The following is a 23879-nucleotide window of genomic DNA, read 5'->3' as shown; positions in this document are numbered from 1 at the left end:
CCACTTCAATGCTTTCATCTCACCCGAGTCTGTTCATTTCACCTCTTAAGAGTGAGCAAAAGTCAGCAAGATAAAGAGCAACTATATAGCAATTAAATAAAACATGTTATCTTCCAGAAATATGCTGTTTATATAGAATAACATAGAGGAGATTTAACAAGAGAGAAAGATGATGTTCTCAACTACTAACAAAGACTCAAACTGAAATTTCCCCCAAGTATTTTTGGGCATACTGAAATGCTGCAGTAGTTCAAGATAATGAGCGCTTCTGTTAAACAATAAAAGAGTTACAATTATGTACTCCTAGAGACAGTACACAGAATTTCCTTTGCAAACAGAGGGAAAATCAGTCAATTTAACTTAAAGCATTAATATTAATTAGTTCGATTGTCTTAATACATGTTAATACAACTTGATAGTTTCTTTAAAGTAACCAAGTGCAGAGGGTTTGAGATTTTTTTCTTGTATAAAGCTTAGTTATTCTTTATCATTAATTTTAGCCATAAATAAACTGATTAGATTATGGCAATAAACCCAATGTGTCAGTATAAGTAAGTATTGTACACTTAGATTATCTTTGTAGCAGAAAACCCAAATATCCACCACAGCTGTACTCAACTTCAGAAAGGGGACATATCTAAAAATGAAGATGCTTGTTAAAAATGAAACTAAAAGAAATTAAATCCTCACAAGGGGTATGAAGATGAACTGAGAACACTATCTTGAAGGCACAAAATCACCATTCAAGGCTTGTAAAAGGGTAAAAAGAAGATCACAAAATACATGTCAGAATAACACTGTTTAGTCTATCAAAACTAATAATATATGCTTTTTCAAATTCATGAGGCACAGGAAGTCTGTTCAGAAAAAGTCAGGCCATGCAATTGCATTAATTTTTTTTCTTGTGTTCAGTGTGGAAAATCTGGGGAAATTCCGTGCATTACACTACCTTTGAGGCTTTCACCAGGGAAATTGGTTCAAAGTTCTTGAAGATGCTGCAGTTTCAACAGGATCAAATGATGTTCTGGAGGAACCCAGTGAAACACTTGAACTGCTAATTGCTGTGTGTGAGCTCCCCTTTAAATTGTTCTGGTGCTAAAGAAGGGCAAGTAGCAAACAATTATAATGTACTTCAGCCCACTAAGCCTCACATCTGTACCAGGAAAATAATTAAAAAATCACTAGTGTGCATCTAGATAAGTATCATCTATAGGACAGTGGTCAGAACACTCGGTAAACTCATGTCATGCTTGCCATTGTCAAGCAAGTGCTAATGTGGTCTAATGCACAGATTCCCCAAGGCCTCTTAGCAAATGATTTTAGGCAAACTAAGCAGACATGGGATAAAAGATAAAAGGTAGGAAACAGAGGATAGAAGTAAATGGTTCATTTTTAGAGTGGAAGAAAACTACCTCAGAAATCTGCATGACCTGTACTGATGAACTTACTGAATTGATCTAAAAAAGGTGGCATGCAGAGGGGTAAAAAAATTAGTAATCAGTCATTGTTGACGCAAAAGTAAATGTAGAAGCTTAAAAAAGCTGAGTGAGTATAACAGCAACATGTGAAATTCAACATAGATCAGTAAAAAGCACTGCTCATTGAGGAAAGAAAACACAACAGCAAATGTAAAGTGGTGGGCTCTGACCCTTATTGCTCAGACATGAGATCCTGCAGTTATGACAGATGGTTCTGTGGAAATGTCAGTTCCATGCACAGTGACAACCAAAAAAGGAAACCAAAGTTTAGGAAGTGCTGGGGAACAAAGAAGAAAATGGAGAATATCATCACACCTATGCATAAGGCCATAGAGGAACTGCTTCCCAAATGCACTGTATACTCTGTGACTCCCATCTCAAAACGAAACAAAAAAAAATTTGGAGAAGATCAGTGAGGGTAAGGTCAAAGGTAGGAAGTAATCGCCCTGTGAGGAATGATTAAATAAATGAGGTTTTCTCAACCTGAAGAAGAGATTGTGGAGCAGGGGCTCAACAAGTGCAGAGGGATGCATTGCTCACTGCTTCTAAAACTGCAAAGAGCAAACAGACAGCAGTTGCAAAGTGAACTACAGGAAGAGCATTTTACTATAATGCTAATTAAGCTCTGCTATTCCCTGCCCATTGTTGGGAATGCCAAAATTTTATACAGGCTCTAGGGAAGACTGAAAAAATTTATGGGTAGAAAATTAATAGAGAATTGTTAAATTCTCATGTACAAAAAACCCACACAAATAATAAAAGAAACCCCAAACCCACTCCTAAGAGGCTTCTGAATTTTATATTCCCAGAGGCTGGGCAGGGAAGGATCCCTACATGCTTGTTCTATCCCAACTCCCCTCCCTAGGCATTTACTTTTGGCTACAGTTGGAAGCAGGATACTAGTGGGAGGTGGGGGTGGTAGACCTCTGATCTGACCCCATACAACTATTCTGAAGTTTTTATGATCTCATTTCTTATTATAAAAATTTAAAAAAAAAAGAGTACTAATATTTCTGTGACAATAAAGTGACTAAAAATTCAAAGAGATATAATTTAGAAGTTCAAATCAAAAATTCTGGTAAGACATTAAATCCAGGGGCAAATTCATAAGCTAAATGAAATTGTTTCCCAACTCATGCATTTTATGATGCATAATGTGAAATACAGCAGAGTCAGCCCAGGATTTTACAATTAGTACTATCTGTTCTGAGAAGGAAGAAATTAAACCTGCATACAATAGACTTCCTGCTGGGGAAGTGAGAGGGAAAGGGAACTCAGTATCTCAAAGGATGCACTGGTAACAACCCCAAACCGAACCAAACCAAGAGGTGTGAGCCATCAAAGCTGCAATGCTATTGGAGAAATTCCAAGAAGCCAAACTTAAAATAGGAACAGAGGAGAAGTGGCAGGGGGGAGACAGAAATAAAGAGAAAGAACGAGAGAAGAAAGAAATAATTTAAAACAAGAAAAAGAACTTGTAGCAAGTTGCCTGGAACTGAAAAGCCCTGGAGGGTAATCACACCACCATCCTTTCAGGCCAGCATATATTTCTGTAGGTCTCAACAGAGTCAATCCACTACACCCCCATGATCTCATAACCAACACTCCCTTCCCACAGTGCTGATGCTGTGCATGAATGCGCCGTTGTGTGGTGAGCTAAATTCAGAAGTGACTCATCTATAAACTAACACTTTATGGCAAACAGGTTTATGGTTCATTCTAGCCTTAGGATCTCTCTGAGGAGTGGCATTTGAGGATCAGGTCTTGCTCTATGTCTTACACCCTCATCCAGACACTTGGGATATAGGTTAAAGATGTGGAAGCCTGAAGAAGGGGAAAGAAAGGCAAAAGAAGGAATCTTACTTTGAAATAAAATCTATAATTGTGGTGTACATTTTCATTTTGGTTTGGATAATTATTTTCAGCCTTGTAATTGTAATTGTTGCCTGCCTGCAATGAAGATGTACTTCACTTGACCTATAGATTTCTCCAGTGCTAGCAGACTTGGGTGATGTTGAGAAATATGAGGCACATTTCTTTGGGGATAAAAAGTTTACATACAACGTGCACTCAGGTACTGCTAGGAAACCTGTACCCTACAGTCTAATAGAGAGATGAAGAGTTTCCTCTGCTAAATTACAAAAGCCAGTGTGTAGTAGCACTGCAAGGTGTGAGGCTCCCCACAGTGACTGCACAGTTGTGTTTGTCTGCAAAGCTCACAGTACAGAGCAGTATCTTGCAGGTCTGGACAGGCCTGAGTCACCTCATTATTTATAGGCTTCTTATTATCAAATGCAAACCAAAATAATACTTGTTCATGCTTTATGTAACGTTCATGGCTGGGCTTTGCGAATGAAGATTTGGGAAGGGCTCTACCCACATTTATTACAAGCGTGCTGGTGGTTAAAAAGGCCAATACAAGATAGACGTGTCCGATTGCAAAAGGCACGGCAGAGGGACTCCTTAGATGGTATACTCTGCAAGACTTGTTCCTGCTTTATGTAACGTACTTTGGGTTTAAATTATGAGTCTGTCTGGTTCCCCCCTCCAAAAAAAAATTCCATTCTTTGAGAGAATAACATGCCGTAAAAGCCCTCCACAGGTGCTGTTGAAAACATGGGATTATTTAGCACTTCTAGGGGCTTTAGCTTTAGGAGCTGCTGTCTTTCTTTAGGGCTGATCAAGTAGTGATTAATTTCTGTGATTACTTTGCTTCTCTTTAACCCTAATGTCACTAAGGAAGGGTGGGTCAACATTTTCAGTGCCCTGTGGCAAACATCAGTTTTGAGGCTTTTTAAATAGGTCAGATGGATAGATAAACAACAGCATAAACTGCTTGTCTGTGCCCAAGTTTGGCTGCTGAGCACTGCCTGAAGCACTAGCTACTCTTCCCAGGTGCTCACAGCTTCTCGCTTTTTCCTGCAGAAACAGCAGCTGAAAGAGGTGCTGGTGGGAGGCACTCAGAGCAAGAGGCAGCATTGTAGACCTTTTTCCTCATGTCTCTACATCAGAAAATGCAGTGGGCTGGTTGTACCTTGCAGTCAAGAGGAGAATCTCAGATAGGTAAAACAGGTTGTGGAAGAAGAAAAGCAGAGACAAAATGAGTGTCCTCCCCTGCCATGGGCTGCAGAATAAAACCTGTTTAAAATTTGTCAGCTGTTTACTTTTTCTGGTAGTATTATCCTCAATAATTTTAGGAATAAAATTGCGAGATATTTTAGCACTTTAGACTCACAACTTGCTTTTCCCTTATGTGTTCCCAAAAGTTAAACCCTCCTACTAAGAGCCCACCTTGTGGAACATGGTTTTTTTTGTCATATTGTTAATAACTTCTCAAAACACTGAGCAATTTTTTGAGCTTTTCTTCACCCTTCCTTGTTTTTCCTCAACTAAGTTGATTGATATCTCTCAATAATCAGGCATCCAAAAGAAATATTTATAAACAATTAGTGAGAACTCCCATAAATTAGATTTTGGGATGTGGTTTCCCATCAGTTTAATCATCTAGGCTGTAGTGCTCCTGCTATCCCTACTGTAGCCCAGGTACCTGCTCCCATTTCTTTCACTAGCACTTCCACAGCAGCACAAGAGGTAGATTCATCTGGAGAATAAGTCACTTTCTGACTGAGGTGCAACCACACAACTTCCAGCAGCTAAAGTTGAGGTGGCATAGAGGGAATCATAACATGGTTTGGGTTGGAAGGGATCTTAAAAGATCATGTAGCTCCAATCTCCCTGACATGGGTAGGGAAACCTTCCACTAGACCAGGTTGTTCAAAGCCTCATCCAGCCTGACCTTGAACACTACCAGGGATGGGGCATCCACAACTTTTCTGAGCAACCTGTTCCAGTGCCTCACCACCCTCACACTGTCCCCGGAGGTGTTAAGGCCAGATGTGGCACTCAGTGCCACGGTCTAGTTGACAAGGTGGTGTTAGGTCATAGGTTGGACTTGATCTCAGAGGTCTTTTCCAACCCTAATGATGCTGTGGTTCTGTGAGAAACATCGTTTTAAGTCTGAGAGGTGGATCTGCATCAGGTTGGTTCCTGCCCTCACTTTAAAAACTCACATAGAAATGCTCTCCGTTTTATGCAGAAAACCTGCAACGCAAAACGTACGAACACCACCGGGATCGACAGCCAGGCTCAAGTGCCCCTTTCTCCTCTCGCCTCGGGGAACACGCCGTGCCCCGAGAGGCGGGAGTGCAGGGAAGGCGAGGCAGTGAAGGCGAGGCAGCCACCGCCGCGCCGCCCTCACGCTCCGGGCGCCCAGAGATGACCCAACCCCTCCCCGCGAGCAAAGCGCGGCCCCGAGTCTCCTCCCCTCGTCTCGTGAGCGTGGGGCGTGGCTAGCCTCGTTCCCATCCAGCGACGTATATATAAGGCTGGCGAAGGGGGTGGCGCCTCCTTTTTCCCTGCGGAGCGCCTGCTGTGAAGTTACGTGGTAAGGCGCTCAGGACTGCGGGGTGTGCCGCAGCCCCAGCGCGGTTGGGGGTGTGCCGCGGCTTTTTCCCTGCGTTTGGCCGTTCGGGAGGGTCCCCCGCGGCGCCGCTCGCGTAGTACTCGAGGATGGAGCTGGCAGGTGAGGCTTGGAGCCGTGCGTAGGGCTGGCCGTAATCCTGCGCAGGGCCGCGGCCGCCCGTGCACGGGGCCCTGCGGGCAGCACCAGGGGTGCGAGGGGACCCAGGGGCGGACTACGTGTCCCAGCACGCCCCGCGGGTGACTCCCCGCCGGAAGCGCGGTCCCGCGGCGCAGTGCGCGCTGGGAGCGGTAGTCGCGGCGGGGGCCCGCCAGGCTCTGCCTGGCCCGCGCCATTTTGCTCTTCCGGTGCGGCAGGGAGCGGTGCGGGGATGCAGAGCCCGGCGGTGCTCTCAGCCACCGGGCGGGGCTCCCTCCCCTTTTGGGAACCTTCTAAAATGTTGACTAGTGCAGAGGAATGAAATAAAACATGCCAATGAGAACGAGGTAGGTGTTCGTTCCAGTAAAAGGTTCGGTCTCGTCGAACGAGGCGGAGCCGCCTTGTTCCTGTGGCACAGGGTTCGTGCACGCCTTTGTGTTGTCTATATGTTTTGGAGGGCTCAGCCATCGGCATCGTGGGATTGTCCTGCAGAAGATTTGTAAAAATACTGTGAAATTCACGTATCATGCCAAGGAAAAAAAACCAAACATAACTTTTACTTGATTTTTTAATGTAAACCATAGAATTAACGTTTAAACTAACGATGTTTCCGTTGCTTTTTAGACAATGATACAACAGAATAAGTGGACATATATTAGAAAACAGAGAAAAAAACCCCACCTCCCCAAAAAGCTTCCTGTGGCCTTAAAAAGCCTTTTTTCCCCCCTCTTGCAGTGCTGATCTCACTGAGCTGTGGTACTTCTGGAAGCACGGGAAATACAATAAAAAAACCCAGCTATGATTCTAGGCTCTTATCTGCAAGTAAAGATGAGGAGGATATGGAAGTTGTCGGGTGCATTCATTCAGTGTTGAATTAGCTTGTCTTATGATAGCCTGAATCACACATGAGATTACTAAACAGTAAAATTTTTGATTCTTTACACACCAGTAGTAATCCTCACACTCAATAACTGAAGTTTAAAGTAAAAATGTTTATTACACCCACTACGCGGAAGCTTTACTCGAGGTTTTCCATAGCTTAAATTGTTTTTGTTAACTGAATCAAAATGTGTGATGAGTTATCTTTCCATGATTGCTGCATTTATTTGATCTCTGTAGTGCAGAGTGAGAAACATTTTCATGGGAACGTGCATATTTTGAGTATTGTATATGGTAAAACATACTTCGTCATGCATTTCTTCTGCTGGTTGAGTCAGTGGATTTTGATACTTGCTACCTGCTTGAAACAATTTTTTAAACCAGTGGAAATCAGTTCTTCTACTTAGAGGACTGAAATCTTGGAATGATGAATTGTCATTGAAAATGCTTTACAGTGAAGTTTAACAGCAGGTACATGCAGTTATTTCTACAATGCTTTTAATATGAGATTGAAAGGTGATATAACTCACAACTCCTTTGTTACTTAAAACTGCATTTCTTGCTGCTTTTCTTCAGCGAACTTGTTGGGTAGAGATTGTTAACAATTGTCTCATGATGTGTGACTTATTGGCCTGGTAATATAAATCTACTGATTTCAAGTTTTAAGTTTGTTCACTCTTTGTTTTTAGGTATGATGGAGAGGAGGGTTTCTGTTGTGTCCAGTACATTGTGCATTAAGGTAACAGTTCTGGAATTTGTATTATTGTTGCTCTAGAAGTAATACTACATTTCTGTTACTGACCAAGTTAATAAATGCTTCCGTTTCTTAATTGGTTTCCATATTTCTGTCTGTCAAAAGTATGGGGAGTTTTAAGTGTCGTGGGGTTGTCATCTTTGTATGGCTACTAAGTGGGACAAAAAGGAAAACCAGTACACTGCATTTTCATAGCTGCCATCCAACCGATGAGTAATTATTTGATAATTTTAAGGTTTGGTGCTCTTTGCGGAGTTAGTCAGCCCATAGGTCAGTTCTTAGTTGCATTTCTTTTGATGTGGCATTTATATTAACATGAAGACCCAGGTCACAAATGACTTGGTTAGCTTGTGCTAAATTATACTGATTGTTGAGGTAGTGTGAGTTAGCTGTCTGCCTTGGATATGTCTTTGAGTTAATATACATACATGACCATATTTAAATGTAATTACTGAGGTGATGATCCTGCAAACTAACGGACAAGCAGTATTGCATTGTGAATAAATGCATGACCACTCAAATATTTTTGAATAAAAAGCTTGAATGTCTTCGGTCTTCAGCCATTGTCATGGTTGCAAAAGAGTTCCAAACCAATTCAGGGTAACTTTTTTTCTAGTGCATAGAAAATTTCAGCTTGTCGGGTGTTAAAGACTGTTCCAGAAGAATATTGAATTTATGAAAAAGTCAATTTTTAGTGCTTGATGATCATTTCTGACATAGTAACATGATAGATGATGCTAGACCATAGCAAGAGATGTTTTCTAATTTAAAAGATAATTTTTGCTTATTTTTAATTTTAGCACTTCATGGAAGCACTGTCACATGTAGAAGAATACTTGTTACACACAAGTGGATTTTCCTGAAAGCTATGTATGTTTCAAATGATTAGTGGAGATAAATTAATGATAAGTGGATTAGTAATATGTGCATGATCAAATTAGTAGCTGCCAAATTATTAGCTTTAAAATAATCATTAAGTCATTAGCTTTAAAATAATCATAAAAGATATCATTATATTTTAGGCATGTTTGACATGGTTTAAAACTGTGTAGGCTGGAGGAATTACGAAGTTTTTGTGTCAGAGCTGGTAAAATGCCTATCTGAAGTGTTCATGCTAAATCTGAAATATTACCTCAATATGGCTTTTAATTGTGAATTTGCACTTTATTGGGTGACTGATGTAAGAAAGTGTTCAGACAAAGAAAAAGGGAGCATCCAGAGACTTGTTAATGTAAATATGCGAATGTTGCAATTTTTTAATAAAAATGTATGTTTGTTATTTAAAAGTATGGTTGATATTCTCACCTTTTTGAAAGAAAGGATCTGTATCCGATTTAGTTTGACTCAAATGCTTACCACCAGTTGTTACAAAAGTAAAATTCAGTTGTTCTTGCTTGTGTTATAGTATGTATGAACATGTTGTAATTTATTATTTTACTCAAATTTCTAGAGTGCATGAACAGTTTCTAGTAATTGGAATGTGAGGCATCCTGAAGATTTCCTGGCAACAGGAATTACAACAGGTAGAGGTAATACTGATGCAGCAGTGGAAATTTTTGGTTTAAAGTAATGCGTTCCCTTTTCAGTACATTGCATATGTAAGACATAAAGCTTATTTTGTGGAATATATGAATGTATGAGTGGTGTTATTGTTCCCAGTCACTGGTATTTAAGTGGTGTATAGTGATAAAACTGCCAAACTTGATACATTGCTGAGAAACTTCGTATGGATCTGGCTCCTGAGATGAAAGCACTTAATCTTTCAGTCACTATCCCAGTTGGTGTTACTTTTACTGCTGCCCCTGTGTACAAGTCAGGTGCCAGCATGTACCAGGTTGTGAATAAGAATGTTGGTGCATTATTTAAACCCATCTCAGGTCCATGTTGACATGAATATGTACTGTTTCAAATGCTTGCATCTTTAAAGAGCACGAGGAGGGGGAAATGTTAGACCCCTGTAATTGGAGGTATCCTGCCTTATAGCAGGTAAATAAGCATTAGCCAGGTATGGTAAGTAAGTGTTGCTGGTATTTGAAAGCTAGTGATGATGTTTGCACTTTGACCCTCTTAGGACTGTTTATTTAGGGCTCGCTCAGATGTGAGCAGTTAAGAAAAGCAACTCACTTTATTGCTCTGGTGTTTGAGTATATTCACAGGTTGGTTTTAGTTAGAAAGTTAGTGTAAGAACTTCTAACTTTCCCGTCTTACTACACATTTGCAACTTTATTCCACTTCTTATTCAAGACAGGTACCTTTAAATACCTTGCTAACTACCAGCACTTTCTTTTGAAGAACAGGTTTTGTATGAGTGAAACTTCTTGTGTAGCACTGCTGCCTATAAAATGCTGTGTTGTTTAGACAGGCACTATTGCAAGTAGGAAGTGGTATGACTTACGTGGCTGATGTAGAGAAAAGTTGGAAGTAGCAAACCTTGCTAGTGTCACTAACCAGTGCATTTTATGTCTTTGCTGAGATGCTTGCATGCTGCTTCTCAGTTGAAGGTATGAATGCCAATTAATGTCAAAGCTTCCTAACCAAGTAAAGCTTAAAACCACTGGTATGTGTGATCAGTGAAGAACCTATCCCAAACCACATGTGAATCTGGCTTCTGAGTTTAGACTAACACCAGAACAGGTGAAGCATTTGAAGGTGATCGGTTTCATAGTCTGTATGTACCTTGAAACTCAGCAAAACTAGTTTCAGTCATGGTAATCTTTTAAAATGCTGTTTTATAAAACTGCATTGTTGTCAACCCCATTTAAAAGAAAGAGGTGACATGTAAATTGTTGTATTAGAAATAGCATATTTGAAGTCGAGTCTTCTAATTAGTTTCTCAGGACTTAGTGTATTGATACTAATCCAACATATTGAATAATGCAGTTTGGACTGTATAAGAGCCTAAATAGGTGGCAAGTTGTAATTCTGGGTGATGGAAGAAAACTTTCCTGAACTAATAAACTTTTTTTTTTTAACAGGAAAATGGGCGAAAATGTAGGAACTTACTTTTAGAAGCTTTTAGCTTATTCAGGTATGTAACTGAAAAGCTTCTAAATATTTTCTCATTTTAAGCCTAAAATAACTGTGCTTACAGTTCAATTTTTTTTGTATTATGACAGTTATTAATATACTTAATTGATTAATGATATGTTAAGTCATAGTTGGCATTTAAAAATACTTGTTCCCTAAAGCACAATGTGTGCTGATAGCTGTGCCTAAGCTTAGTTAGCTGTCAAACCTATGTACTTAATTACTGAAATACAACAGAGGACTTGAGATTGTTTAATTTTTGTACTGCAGTCTACAAACTATAGAAAACAGTAATGTTTTAGAAAACTATATTTGTTTTCTGTATTGCCTTTGTCTCATCTGTGATGATCCTATCCCGAACCTGAATTCCCTGTTGAAAAACTTAATACGGATCCGGAATCTGAGACGAGACCAAAATATTTGATTTAAACTTCCAGAAAAGTATTGTACTGTCTTTGGTTTTAGTTTTGGGGTTTTTTTACAGAAGTAGTAACAATTTATACAAAGTGCTGTGTGCTTGTGTGCAAATTGAAATTTCACTCTTGCTCTCTGTTTGCAGTGATGAGCTGGACACTTTGTCAGAGCTGTCTGACAAATGTGGATGATCAGTAACCAGGAAGAAGTTACACCTGAAAAGTTTTTGTGGCTTGGAGTGGGATGCTGTGCTTTTACAACCTGCTGAAACAGCTGCTGCAACTTTGTTTAGTAGATGCTGTTTTCAGAAACTACATATAGACCAAAATCACTGTCTGCATGTCTAAAATAGTGCCTTACTAAAATATTAAGCTGCCCTCTCTAGGAAGGATAGCAGCAAAATTAGTGAAATGAATGTTGAGCGTTAATACATGGAAAACCCCCTGAGCAGTTACCCTTTTAAAATACTGTATTGGTTACACGTTCTGATACTGAAAATCTGCGATAACTCAGGACAACAGAGCTCACATGCAAGCTCTGTAAAGACAAGGGAGAGCAAAATGAGTACACAAATGCAAACCAGGGAGTCTGCGTTTTGAGGGTGATGTCATCCAGGAAATGGGAGAAAGTATAGAAGGTAATGGTGTTACGGAAGCATAAACCTGAAACACTTGTAAGAAAGAAAAATGTAATGTCTGCAGATCGCATCATAGTTTGTATCAGTTGAGGAACCAAGGAGTTGGGTTTTTATTGACTGCCACTTAAGCATGGAAAGACTAGTACTGCAACAGTGGAACTTCTCCTTGAGGAACACACTGGCACTATTAGCTGCTTGCAGTGTGGGGAAAAGAGGTCAGTGGTGGGAAAAGAGACCACATACACTAGAACTTGTGCTTTAGACAGTCACTTGAAAAGTACCAGTGCTGTATCACAGTAGCAGCGTATTTGCTGTATTTGTCAAATTGTCACTCTTCCACAGAGGAATGAAGGTTCATAAATTGGTCACCAAGTAAATTGGATTTTCAAGATGACTATGTATGACTCCATCTGCCTTAAAATGTCAAGCCTAATTGTCAGAAATGCTTTATGAAGGAAGAAACACGAGAATGGCATAATAACTAACAGTTAAAAGAGCTACAGTTACTGAATCATTTTGAAATGCACCAAAATACATAAAAACAACCCTAAAGTCTGCAGCCAAAAATAACAGCATTGGGTGCTAGCAGCTCTCTAGAGAACTGGAGAAATTCCTATAACTCATGGAGTGTGCCTGTGATAAGTGACAAATACCATGTAAAGCCCAGTTTTCTGCCTGAGCAGTACGAAGTGCAAGACACTACCAGGAACAGCACATGAACTATTGAAATTTAAAATAAGTGTCCAATAGATTACTAAAATGTACGCTAAGGTACTGACAAAATTCCAGGTGTGTATTGCCTCACTGAGCATCTCCTATAGTTTATTATTGTTAATAAGCAGTGGCCAGCTGCTTTTCAGCAAGCAGCTGTAAATCAGTCTCTTGAATGTTGGAATCTTCAGAAATTTACTACAGAACAGCTTTCCCTTCATCTCTTTCAACAGGCTTTATTTCTGTGTTTCTCAGAATGGTAGGTATTTCCATGTGCCATGTTTTGTACATGCTTTCTCTTGAATAAAGATGAGGATGTGAAAAACTTGCCTGTTGCCCATCAGGTGTGTATCACACCACAGTGTTCCCTGACTGCTTGGTAATTGCAAGAGCTACAAAGGCAATGTGGCCTTGTGCTGCCTTTTGCAGCATGTACTGGACACATGATGTTCCACATAGTGTTTAAATGATACCAGGACAACAAACTTGGTAATCCCATATTCAGAATTGGGAAGGGACTGGTCTCTGCCCACTGCAGTGCTGTGAAAAGTCTGGGTGCTGTTGGCAGCATCTAGTGAAGCTGCTTGGATGGTAAGTCTGGAAGTTGCTAGTCTGAGCTAGGTCTGTCTTATGGAGGTTGAAAAGATGCAAAGGACGGGGATGCTTAATACAACAACAGTATTTGGTAAGTACTTTGTTAGATACTCAAAAGGATTTGCATGACTTCGTTGTGGGGTCAGAAGAGTGTGGTATGTGTTTTGGACTAAAGGTACCATCTTTTTATCCTTTGGGCTGATAATACAAAATGTGAAAGCTCTTAAGGAGATAATGCCATGTGTACATCCAGTAAAATTAGTGAGGGTTTGTCTTGTGAGGTTGGGGATCAAAGTTTCAGGATTGTGGGTGGTACTTCAGGTACCCAAAGCACATTCGTTGGAGATGGTCTTGGATGTAGGATTGGCAGCATTAGAAAAAGGGGGTTACTGTGCATTTCTGTGGTGAAGCCCTGTAAAGCATTGTTTTAATCATGAAAAAGATTTGCCTCACTTATCAGAAAAAGGTAGATGTGGCCAGTGATGAGGCATATTGGATATTGAGCTGCAAAACTCTGTATGAATTTTCCTGTATGGCCACAGAAAATGGGTCGTGGATGAAAAATGTGTATTAGTCTAGAAAGTTTGGTATTTGCAAACATGAACAAATATTTTAACCATGATACTCCAGAGGTTTTGGAATGTGGGACTAGTGGAAGTGATGCAAGAAGGTCATTTTTGTAACCAGTTTTAAAATGGCAAGTAGCTTTTTTGCTTTGTGGGAGGGAGATAACGTTTGTAAACCACTTGTGGATTTAGTTCTGGTGTGGTTTTTGGAGTGATGTTTTATACAAGTGATTGAGATGGGGAGTAATTGTGAAGGGTTACTCTGATACATTTGGAAGATGTGGCATGAGATTTCTCTGCAAAAGCACTTGATTAAACTTCAGTTTTACGAAACAGATTGTTAGATTTAAAGCTTTAACTGGAGATTTGTGCAGTAGAGAGCATGAAAGCAGTTTGCTTTTTTGTGTTTTAGTCTGGTGAGATCTTGCACTAACCGTCATCAGTGTTGAGCTTAGAAGCGTCACATGGCTGTTGGGCTGTGGTCCAAGAAATCAGTGGTTAGACAAACTTTGTTCTGGAATGTTGCCATGTATCCCTCTTAGTAATAAGGTAAAAAAGCAGTCTCTTTTTAATTGAGCGGTGGGCTTACAAGCAAAAGGAGTACCTTGCAACTGCAAGTAGGATAGAAGAGTTGACTCTGCATAAATGCTTTGCTACTGTTTAATAAGGTCTTTGTTAAGATGGGAAGTTTGTCTTGTTGAGGAACTCGTTTTGCTGGTGAAAGCTGTGGATCTATAAACAAGAGTTGCAAGTGAGTCAAACTAACCTAGCAGTGGTTATCTTGCCACAGCACCCTCACTGCTATGTGAGTGCCAGTGCTGGTGTGATGCCTGCTTGAAGTACTAGATCCTAGTGAACTGGAATTTCAGTGTAAGCTGTGCTGTCAGGCTGCCATTCTGCAGAGAAGTGTGTGGCTGTGGCTGCAGCCATATTGTGTGCTGGTGTTGGAGTTGTCACCTGGAGCAGACAAGGTCTTAATTGTATAAGTTTGCCATATAAAGTTAGAGTATGTGTTTTGCCAGTTAAAATTCAGCACTGAAATTAAATATCAATTGGTAGAGAAAGATGCTCCTTAAGACATTTAAACATGGACACAGTAGAGTGAGCAGGTGTTTGTTTGACTTTGCCCAAGGAAATGTATTTCAATTGAAGGGTATTTAGCCCTGACTTTAGTAGTTTTTCTGCACACCCCCTCCCACAGTTTAGAGGACAAAGTTTGAGTTATAATCCAAAGTATGAATGAATTTACAAATAACTGGTGATTTCAGGTGAGTGGAGCACAGATGGAGGCCTTTGTATGCTATGTAAATGCATGTGTCTGATGATTTGCATTTTCTGCTTTTTGGTGTTACAACCGGTGTTACAAGCATTTTTACTTGTCTACCATTTTCTGTTTCCCTTGGAGGATATAAATGGGGGAAGTAAAACTACAATGATGAATTCCATTTTCTTTTGAACAACATGTGGCTTTTTAGTTGATAGTCCAGTTGAGCTATCAGGGCTATGAAGACAGTACTTCTCTGCCATTGTCTGAAACTTCCTGCAAGCTCCGGAGGACAAAGTGGTGTTTGATGCTCAGAAGAATGGCTGTATTGAGTAGGACAAAGTCTGCCTCGTTCAGTATTCTGTCTGAGGATGACCGCATAAGGAACAGGAGAAGGATAGAGAGCCTTTCCAGCAGTTTTCTTGGGAATTTCCTGAGGAGATTTTGATTTGTATTTCAATACTACTTGGCAATTATGACCTATGCCCATTTAAAAAAGATTTGAAAAATGAATGATACGTGGGCTGTAAAATAGATGAAGTAGTGGGTATGTTAGTAATTGTAGGGAGGATGAGATTGGGAGAGGGCTGAAGTAAAAGCGCTTTTTTTTTTCCTCTTTGAAGCTGATGTCTCTTTCAATTCTCACATTAACAGAAAAGGTGGTAAGTGGAGTTCAGCGAAGGCCCCAGTGCTAAGCCAGCTTTGCTGTTTAACTGAGGTATGTTGGAGGTGAAAATCTGAAGTACTGATGTGTGCTCATACATTCAGTACCCCTGAGCTACACTTCATACCTCAGGCTTCTCACCAGAGCAGTAATAGCTGCTTTTTTTTCCCCTGAGATTGGAGTTCTCCACAGCTGAAGGAGCACTCTTCCAGCAACAGTGGTGCTAGTTTTATAGTTCCAGGTGAAGAATGATTAAAATCTGTCCTAAAATGAAGTTCAGTCATTTTTTTATTTATATGGAAAGGTGGAAAGAGATGAATGGACTGAAATAAATCAAATGCTTAGTCCTTACTTTGAAATTGGTAAGTTGATTGAAAAGGTATTTTTAAACTGTCTTAAGATCATTAAAGCTGTGTACTTCATCTTACCCTGACAAAATAGGAAATAATTTGCCCTAGATTTAGCTTGTTTTTTTTCTATCAGAGTGAGGAATGTTGCAGATACCAGAGTCCAGAAAAAAAAAAAACAAACCATTAGAAACTTAAACTCTTTTGTATCTGTTGTGATTTAACCCCAGTTGGTAACTAAGTACCACACGGTTGCTTGCTCACCTCTGCCCTGGTAGGATGGAGAGGAGAACATGAAAAAAGGTAAAAGCCATGGGTTGAAATAAGAGGATTGAAATGAGATACGGTAATTGTAACATTAAGGGGACAACAAAGAGAAACCCCAAGACAGACAGATGATGCATAATACAATTGCTCACCACCTGCTGACTGATGCCTAGATTGAGAAATGATCCATGACTTGTGGCCAGCTTCCCCCAGTTTATATACTGGGCATGATGTGCTATGGTATGGAATATCCCTTTGGCCAGATTAGATCAGCAGCTGTCCTAACCATGCTTCCAGCTTCTTGTGCCTTTCCTCACTGGCAGAGCGTGAGATACTAAAAAGTCCCTGACTTTTGGTTATTATTGAGTGGTGCTTACCCCAACATCAGTGTTATCAACACTGTTCTCATACTGAATCTAAACTACATCACTGAATCAGCTATTAAGAAGAAAACTATCCCAGCCAAAAACAGGACACGAGAGCTACTAAAAGTGTTTTGGTTAATTTGTATGTGGTGTCAGTAAACAAGTTCACAGGTTTATCAGCCAGTTATTTAACTAGTCATAAACTGAGAAAAGATTTTTTTAAAAAATTGACCCTGATAGATTCAAGTTTTCAAAATGAAACTTTCCTGTAACTGTTCTTACTTGCTGCTACCTTTTAGATCCAAACTTTTAAAAAAAACCCAACCCTGTATGTTCTTACAGAATCAAAGAGACACAACTTTATTTTCTGAAAGCAGATTGAAAGCCTAATGCTCCTCAACTGTTCTCTACAGATCAGAGAACAGCAATTTATTATTTTCTAGTGCCCAGTTGCTAGGTACAATTAAAACTTTACTTCCCTAAAGAACTAAACTATTGTTTCTAGCAGCACAATACAACTGCATTAGTTGCACCATATTAAATTACAGATTTGTTCAGATTTGAGCAGTCGTGTTGCCTGCATTGCCCTGTGCAAAGCAATGAAGGAATACCTGGTTACTGCTGCACAAGCTGGAAAGGATAAACTTATACATGTGCTGAAGCTCTCTGTTAGGTTAAGATCAGTGTCTCTGAAGGCCCATGTGGAAGTACAGATTAGACCTTCCAAAAGATTATTGAAAAGTAGCAAGCACAGCCTGAGGTACTGATATAGTAAGAGTTCCTCATCCTTGTACTCTGGTCTGAAGTTTGTACTGTAAATGAGAATTCCCTTAGGGCAGCATTCTCCAGGTATCTTTAAAAAATTTTAAAAAACAGTTGTATACAAAAGGTGGTATTGTCTGCTCTTGGGATCTGCAGAAATGCTGCATTTTTGTAGTCGCTTCTTCCTTGTACCTGGCAAAGACTGTAAATGTGTGTGTGTGGAGGGGGGTAAGATTGCTCTATTCTTACAAGGACCTTGAAAGACACAAGGTTATTTGGGCTCATCCATGCTTGAAAGGGTTTTTAGGTTGTTTGGTTACATGTTAAGTAGCCTGGAACACTTGACCTGAAAGCTGTGTATTGCAACTGCTGTATCAGGCACTTTCCTGAGTAATCAACCATGTCATTAGTAGTGAACTAAATAGGCCTGGGACATGAGCCCAATCCCTGGCAATTGATCATCCATGCCATTAAGGGTTAATAGTCTGACAGCTAAAGCCTGGGCAGCAGGCACATTCTCACATGTAATATTTGGGTCATGGTTTAGAGGTTAAGGTGAGTGAGAGCTTAGCTGGGGGAATACGGGCTGTGCTCTCCACATTTGCCTTACAGCTGGATAACAGCTCATGATCTGTCCCATCTGCTGTATGGCTGAGGCCATTGTGTCTGTGGTGTGCTGTGCTCTCCTCTCCTGGGAAAGATGCCCAGAGCTGGAGAAGAATATTCTGTGACCTACTGACTTTCTGTCTGCCTTTGGAGATGGGCTTAATGCAGTAAGTAACTTACATGGGGTTAAGTAGCTCCCAAGGGTCCCTTTCCTTGTTCCACCCTTCAGCTGGCTTTTATAAGTGTGCAGAGTACTGGAGTCCTGATGGCTGCTAGGCAGTTCAGGGAGGTAAGGGCAGGGCTGGATAGGTGTCTGGGGTGAAGGAAGGTCTAAATATAGCAGTAAGTTCTCTATCGACATTTTCATTTGTGGCTGTGCTTGGTGAGTTGCAGCTTCAGCACTTGGCTACCTCGCACTGCGCAAGTGGACAGGATAACACTACTGTCCTGAGGTGACTTTGGGACATTTTAAAGGTGGATACTGATGAGGAATACTCTCTGCAGCTCTCTTGCATGAGTTCTTCTCATAAGCAGAGTGCACGAGGACATGGAGGAAACTTCCTTCTCCAGCCTTTCCATGCTAATTTGATGAAAATGGGGCTGCGTGTGTGATAACTGTCTCGTCACTTTGCTGAATATCTTGTCTTCTTTTTTTTTCATGGAGCTTTGCCAGACACTGACCTAATGGCAGCATTCCTCTAAGAGCTTTAAAGCATCAGATGCTTAGGGTAACAGGATGGAAAAGGCAGCAGTCGTTCCTTGTACCCAAGAGTAATAGCAATAGTAAAGCAGTATTTTTTTTTGTCAGATTGGGAAGCCTCTTCCAATAGTTTCCTCACTCTTGATAAGCTTGTGAACTATTTGTATAGGAAGCCTGTGGTTTATAGGTCTATAGTGGGATGAGGAATATGTGATTAGAGGGAATCTGTAGGAAGAGGAGCATTTGCATGTATACTTCTGCAGGAAGTGGGAAGGGTTTGGCATGAAAGGAACAAATTAGTGATTGCATGTTCTGCTTGCTGAAATAACAGGGTATTTGTACCATCAGACTGAGGAGTTGAGACCAATATTTGGTCTCCAGTAGTGGGTATTGGCTAATGGAAAAATGCAAAGATAGGGCAAGCATAGATATGATAGTACATTCTGGAATGCTCCCCAAGTCTTCACTAATTTTTATTGTGAAATTTAAATTGGGGTGATATCTCTATCTCTGCATTTAATAAGTTTAGATGGGGATTTCTTGCATTAATTACTTGGGGGGTGTGTATGGAAATACCTACAGCTTCATCTGACAATGAATTCCCCATCTTAGTCACGTGTGTGTAAAAGTAGCTCTTCTTTGCTTGGCTATCTGCCTGTTTGATTTGGCACTTCCTAGTTCTTCTGCTGGAAGAAAGAGTAAGCAGTTATTCTCTAGGTTTTCCCCATGGCACTTCTGACTTGTAGACCAGTATTAGGTTTCTTTATTTGTCTCTTGTCCATGTTGAAGGTATAGGTTCTGATTAATTCTTGGCACTGCTTTTTTGCCAGTAAGCATAGGGCATTTGTAGTTCTTTGTTACAAGGCTGGGCCTGTTTCCTGAGTGATAATAGTCAGTTTGGGATGGCTTTGAGTTGGCATTTCCACATACACATGAAGTGACTTAACTGTTTTCTGTACATGCAAAAATACTGCTCTCCTCCTCCACTCCTCTTTCAATACTTACACATTAACTTACAGTGTACTGCAAAATACATTGAATTCTACAATGCTTGGTCTGAACCCATGGCTGATAAACAACTGAGTTAAAATCCTCTAACTTAAATTGGAAAAAACCTAAAGATATTATTGGAATGTGAACTAAACTACATTTTACTACTTCTGTTGAGCCTTTCTCTTACAATGTCACCTCTAGAGTGTTTGAGGGTAGATGTACCTGTGTGTAGGGGGGTGACAGTTAGTGGGAAGAGGAAAAAGCAGTGATTGGTATTGGAAAAGACTCAAAACATAGATATCTTGCAGAAATAAGCAGTTCAATACTTTTTCTCTCACTGATGCTGTTGTTATAGCACAACAGCTATATACAAAAGCTAGAAAAGCAGTTCAGAATGAATTTAAGACCTTCAGTCTATACATAAAATTAAACACCAAAATAATTTCTGGGAGAGCCCCATCCTTCCTCACTGCCAGGCTTGTTCTCTGCCTGCAACTATCTGGGCACATATTTAGCAGAATGCAGGTGATGCCAACCTCAAAAGCCCTGAGATGTATCATGTCAAGTCTGTAGGAGCAGATTCCTCATCCATCTTGCAGAACTAGAATAATTAAAAATTAGTGAAAAATTAGTCACTTTAGGTTTTGAATTCAGTGGCCAGGGAGGGGAGGAGAGGAGTCTTTCCAATCTCAAGACAGAAGTATCATTAAGTCAGTGGATAGAGTTGGATTTGTAAAGATCAAGATAATTAAGCATATCATAGTATGTATCTGTCTGCTCAAGCAGTTGTTAGTTGCCCAGACAGCTTTTGAATGTCTTAAAGAATGAAAACTCCACACCCTCCCTGGGCAACCTGTGACAGTGCTTGGTCACCCTCACAGTGAAAAAGTGTTTCCTGATGTTCAGAGAGAACCTCGTGTGTTTCAGTTTGTGTCCGTTGCCTCTGGTCCTGTGAATCATACTGGACTTGCAAATGCTTTCTTGGCTCCTTTTATTTTCCTGACTTAGAATAAGTGGAGTGTTTGAAGAGTTAGCAGGGTCAAAGTTAGAACTTTTGAAATAGTTTAAATATAAGAGGGATTAACCTTGATTTTGTTTTAATAAGTGCTACCCCTGCCTAGTTTTGGAAAAGTCAGAACATGCACACAGGATATAACTGGAAAGAATGTTAAAAGAAAATATTACCATTACTTAAGCCTTTCTTTGCTGAAATCATGTGACAATTTTAGATCGTAAGTTACTTTTATAGAATGGAAAAACTCTCAAATCGGCTTACTAAAGACTGAGATAGTCATATATGAAAAGCTTTTTTTCTTTACAAAATTTCATGTATGTTATTTATCTTCTTTTCATTAATTTCTGACTTGCACATTTCTCTTAATAGGTACAGGCCTTGTATTTTGTAACTCAGCCTATCTCTTAAGACAGAGAATTTGACTGATAGGATGAAGACATTTAACTGACTTTTAATTAAACAAGTATTTCCCCAAATAGCCTTATTTTACCAAGGATCTTGCAGGGCAAATAGGCCAGTGGCCAGCTGTGCACTACCTGGAATAAACTGCAGAATGCAATCTTTTCCTTAACTTAGATATCTTTTATAATATACAGATATATTAATAACTTGGCAGTCTTACCAACAAGGCTAAGGGCTGAGAATGGCTTGAAAAGTATATTGTTGAGAAAACCCCAAGAGTGGCTCAATCATTTCAGAATTATGCTGTGGCAGGTGTAGCATGGGGTGGTTTTTTTCGTTATTACAAGCGGTAACATTTGCTATGTGACCAGTGATCTGCCCCTCTAGTGCTGTAACTGCTGCGTTTCATAGCTCAAGTGTAGCAAATTCTACAGCAGTCTAAATTTCCAATGCATGTGCACCTTGGAAAGGCATCATAGAAACTGGAGGTAAGATTCCTGTTGAGTATCCCAGAAGATCTTAGATCTTATCTGTGCTACTCTGTAGTTGGTCCTGTTGTAATAACTGGTTTTTAGTGTGGATGTGCTGGGGAGGCTCAGAAGTCCAACTGTGGCTTCAGTGTGGCTCTACAATGGTTACAACCGGATGAGAAGCAGGCAGGGGTTACATATACCAGGAAAATTCAGGAATTAGCACAACTTATATTATGGTGAGAAGCTGTCAAACTTTCAGGCGTGTGCAATGAAGCTCCTCATGTAAATCTAAGTCACCAGATAAGTGCCTGCAAATGTTCTTGGCAGAGTATTTTTTTCAATTGATGTTCTATGTGACTAAAAAGAAAAAACCTGATTCGATGGATCTTTTACTGAGCATACCACTTTTGTCCTACTGAATTAAGGCTAATAACTGAGCTATATTTGGAGGAACTGTGTGTCAGACTTTCTGCTTCCTGCTTTCTATGTAAAATTTCAAAGGATCAAATAGCTGGAACTCTGACTCTGGGTTAGCTGAGATTTTAAATAAGGGTGCAAATCTGTTCACTGCATTTATCCTAGTCTTTTTATTGCTTTTACTTCTATAAGTTAAGTGCATAAAAAGGTTTTCCCCTAAAAATGGTCCTGAAAGTGGGAATTACTTTCTCAGGAGTTTGCCACCTATAGTTTGTCAGATCCACTGACTGAGAATTATAATGAAAACACAAGAATTTTCACCTCAACATAAGGAAGAACAACTTTATGTTGAGGGTGGCAGAGCACTGGAATAGGCTGCCCAGGGAGATTGTGGAGTCTCCCCTGGAGACTTTCAAAACCCACCTGGATGAGTTCCTGTGTAACCTGCTCTGGGTGGCCCTGCCTTGTCAGGGGTGTTGTACTGGATGATCTCCAGAGGTCTCTTCCAGCCCTAATAATTCTGTGATTTTTCATTAGTTCTGGAAAACAAATCCATTTATGAAATTGAGATAATACTCTGGACCACATTTGTATTATAAACATAACACTGAAGCACCTTCTGTAGACATCTGAAAATAACATGTTTGGGTGCAGTATTTTCACTGAAAAATATTCCCCAGACTTATTTTTGAGAATATTATTGTCATTGCCCAGCTGACAGCTATGTTTTTGGTGAAAGTTATTAACTTTTGAAGGGAGAAAAATACTTACATTTTTATAAAGAAAACGATTAAAAATATCACACAGATTTACACAAAAAAATGTTAGCTTTTGTTTTAGTAATTTTTTTTAAAGTTTCATTTTTTTAAAAGATGGTGAAAAGTTTGAGTAAAAATAACCTTTAATCAAATTTTCAAATTAAAAATTAGCTGGAATACGTGTAAGTGCATAGCTGCCTTGTACTTGTTGCTATTTCAGATAAATTTGAGTGGTCCAGCTTTTAATGAAGTTTTATGGCATCGAATTCTTGAGGAGATTTTTCTCTTGTATCAACGAATACAAGCTGTATGTTTCACATACTTATACACCAGCATGTGAGCATTTGTTGACACCGAACTAACCTTGTAATTGTCTGTATTTGCTCCACTGCGCAAGTTTAAGTGTTTGTAGAGCACTGGAGATATGCTGGAAATGTTCGACCGGGCTCAGGGGCAGCAGCCACTGCTCAGCTTGTGGCTGAGCTGCCTCTGGGGAAGTGACTAATACTGTGTGTGCCTTCCTGCCTCCCTTTTGCTGTCTTTATCTGGAGACACAGGTCTGGCAGAGCTCAGTAGGTTAGCTTCCAAGTTTCTCGTGTGGGGTGTGCAAGTGCGACGTGTTCAGCACTGGGATTCTGAAGTGTGCAACAAGGATCCCCAGCACGGAACCCGCGTCTGACAGCGCTGCGCGGGCAGACCCGCGTTCCACTAGGCCGGCAACAAAGTTAACTACCAACGCGGGGCCGCCCCAGAGGTGGCCGCGGAGCCAAAGCCCTGTTCCTCGGGCTGGGCTGCGGAATTCCGGCGGTGGAGAAGTGCCTGGCGCCCCAGCCCGTGCTGCTGCCGGTGCCTCCCCACCGCCCGGGCCCCGTCTAACGCAGCGACTCACGGAAGCTGCTGTTCCCCTTGGAAAAGCTCCCTCCGCCCGGCGGCTATGGCGGGGCAGGGAGCCCGCCCGAGGGGTTAGTGCTGAGCCCAGGGCGTCCCTCCGAGCAGGCGTGAGGCGCCTTCCGTCTCCAGTGCGGGAACGCCGAGCGCCGCCGGGCTCTGCGCTGGCCGGCAGCCACACAAAGCGTGGCTCTCCCTCCCCTCCTTTTGTCTGCGTGGCTTTGTCTGCTCCGTCCGGCCCCCCCCGTCCCCGGAGGCCGGGACTCCCCCCCCGCGTCCG

At 40.7% G+C, this 23879-nt stretch overlaps 2 long non-coding RNA genes and 1 other non-coding gene across 7 annotated transcripts; 2 read left to right on the top strand and 1 right to left on the bottom strand.

Annotated features, from left to right (window-relative positions):
• The first annotated feature begins 5852 nt into the window (after positions 1–5852).
• LOC127466754 (uncharacterized) lies at positions 5853–12846 on the top strand. 5 transcript variants are annotated; one of them, XR_007902837.1, is made up of 6 exons: positions 5853–5922; positions 7665–7714; positions 8530–8599; positions 9180–9258; positions 10705–10757; positions 11316–12846. It is a non-coding gene; the product is annotated as an uncharacterized LOC127466754 (long non-coding RNA). The 5 variants fall into 5 exon arrangements; XR_007902835.1 differs by having other exon boundaries at positions 5877–6060; XR_007902836.1 differs by lacking the exon at positions 5853–5922 and adding an exon at positions 6260–6443.
• Positions 11093–11163, top strand: LOC127466977 (small nucleolar RNA SNORD50). The gene has a single exon (XR_007902921.1). It is a non-coding gene; the product is annotated as a small nucleolar RNA SNORD50 (small nucleolar RNA).
• A 7288-nt stretch (positions 12847–20134) lies between the features above and the next one.
• Positions 20135–23797, bottom strand: LOC127466764 (uncharacterized). Its single transcript, XR_007902850.1, has 3 exons — positions 23601–23797; positions 22377–22492; positions 20135–20247 (listed from the first exon to the last, which is right to left on the bottom strand). It is a non-coding gene; the product is annotated as an uncharacterized LOC127466764 (long non-coding RNA).
• Between the last annotated feature and the right edge of the window lie 82 nt (positions 23798–23879).

Source organism: Manacus candei, unplaced genomic scaffold, assembly GCF_025592945.1.
Source record: "Manacus candei isolate 608988 ecotype Guabito, Panama unplaced genomic scaffold, ASM2559294v1 h1tg000011l, whole genome shotgun sequence".
Lineage (NCBI taxonomy): Eukaryota > Metazoa > Chordata > Aves > Passeriformes > Pipridae > Manacus > Manacus candei.
Note: the sequence above shows the minus strand (reverse complement) of the source record. Positions and strands in the feature narration are given on the sequence as shown.